The sequence below is a fragment of the Apium graveolens genome, unplaced genomic scaffold, assembly GCF_009905375.1.
Source record: "Apium graveolens cultivar Ventura unplaced genomic scaffold, ASM990537v1 ctg988, whole genome shotgun sequence".
Lineage (NCBI taxonomy): Eukaryota > Viridiplantae > Streptophyta > Magnoliopsida > Apiales > Apiaceae > Apium > Apium graveolens.
The window spans coordinates 157,501-159,766 of record NW_027421890.1 but is presented as its reverse complement, the minus strand read 5'-3'; positions in this window follow the sequence as shown (position 1 = coordinate 159,766).

Sequence of the window (2,266 nt, the reverse complement as noted above, 5' to 3'; positions counted from 1 at the left end):
CGATTCAGTCGATACAGAGGTGCGCTTGAAGTGGGGGGTGTGCTGTCCCTATTGGGGCTGGGCCCTTCCCCATAAGGCCCCACCGTCGGGGCATAAGCGCCCTCTTGCTACCCATATGCGAGGCGCCGTCTTAGCCTTCCCTGACCAGGATCGCTCCCACACCTGTAGCGTTCGTGATCGGCCTCCTCAACTGTGTATCGATCGAAAGGCAGGGCGGCACAGCCCCCAACCAAGGGAGTGGTTACGTCCAGTATGTCCCCCCTTATTCCCGACATGCTATGGTGCCCCGTGGTGGGTAGGAGCGGGTCGAGTCCATATCGCCGCGGAGCAACAGCCGCGTCCGGATCTGATCTATCTATTCGGCAATTCATCCGGTGACTTCACGGTCGCCAAAGAAGCCCCAAGAAGCATCAAACATTTCCGATGAGATCCATGGAGCAATTCTTAGATAGCAAGCACTAGCTCCCGGTGCGACTTCATAAAAAGCAATCAAAGATAAGATCGAAGAGAATGAAAGGCACGTAGTGGTTATTATAGCGGTTCCTTCTGATCCTAGAAAACGTCCGAAAAAACCTGCTACGGAACTACCGAGCAGGGGCAAAAATACGATAAGTAGATACATAATTTCGAGTGTGATCAGACAACCAAAAATCAGACAATGAAAAGAGCGGCCTGTGATTTTGAGTGAGATTGATCGACGCCCGAAGAGCGCTCGACCGAAGGAATGAGTCACAAGGTTTCTTTTTAGCCCCAACGACAAAGGAACCTATGGGCGGGGCATTTTCGGGGAGTAGCCCGCTTCCCATTACTCACTAGGGCAATTCCTCGCACATAATTAAGGGAGCCATTGAAAGGTGACTAAAACACCAGAAACGGGGACTACCCGAGCTAATGATAGAGGCAAGAACACTTTCCGGCCAAGTCCCATTAATTGATCATAACGATATCGTGGAAATGCTGCACGGACCCATATATATAGAAAAGGAAACAGAATCACCTTGATACTAAACCGGATCGAGCCCGGGATCTTCTTGGAAATGGGAAGATCTAGGAAAGGCGGCCAACCTCCTGGAGAGAGCGATGTGCATGGACCAGGTGAGTAGGGATGCAGCTCCGTGGACCGCTCGTCGGGCCTGATAGGTGGTGGTATTACACCCTTCTCAAAGGAACCGTACGTGAGACTCTCGCGTCATACGGCTCCGCCCCGGAATCAGGACCCCCCTTTCCTTTGACCAACGGTCCTCGAACCAACCTGTCCTCCCTTTCTCTTTCTCGGTCAGCGGTTCCTTTTCATTCATTGATTGATTCAAGGTAGCTTGCTTCCAACAAGTCCAAGCGCTAGCGGTAGAAGCTAGTCGTCAGAAGCGAACTTCCGGGCCGGGACGGAGCCAAAAAACGCGAGCGCCTAGCGCGAAAGGTTGCTTTACTAAGATTCTAATATAAGGCGCGTTAGCACTTTAGAAAGATTGCTCGTTAGCTAGGCCGTTTTCAATAAGGACGTTTAGGCTTGACTAATAAGATAGAAAGGGCTTTTTCATCAGGCAGGTTTGGAACCCTATACAAAGGCCGTTTCCTTTCAAAAACTTCCTCTTCCTGCTGCGAGGGCGTTGCACGAAACCAAACCGCCCCCGCCCGATCAAGTACCAGCTGCTTCGCCGGTAGGCCCACTTAGGTTAGGGGGGCATTGTCCCTCAGTTCTTACCAACCTCCCCGGTGTGTGTGTAATCGACGTCTTGCTAGCTTCAACTCAGTCGAATAAGAATCATTGATTCCCTCTGCTGTCAATTTTTTATTCATTCAGGGCGCTCGGCCGGTGCTCCTTTCTCAAACCAGAATCTGAACGTTAGGGAAGATAAGGAAAGACCACCTGAGCGAACCGACCGAAGGGACTTGACTTATCCGAACCAAACGATAGCAGCTTAAAGCTAGGCTTATCCACGAGCAGCGTCGCTGCTTGATCAGCGGGGAGGAGTATCTCATCAAAGTATGGGGCAAGGGATCAAACGCTTTTACTTTGTCTCCCGGGATACACCACAGGTTGGGTTTGAGAGCCGTGTGATGGGTGACTATCCAGCACGGTTCGGAGAGCACTTTTAGTCTGCGTTGGTGAATGGAAGCCCCCCTATCAAGCAAGAAAGAAGCGGCTCTTCCCACGGCGGAGTCAGCATTGACTCTATTTATTATTATGGTAAATCAGTGTATCAAGATGTTAATATGAGGTCTTATTTCGGTTCGATACGTCCACCTACGAGACTCACCCTTGGCT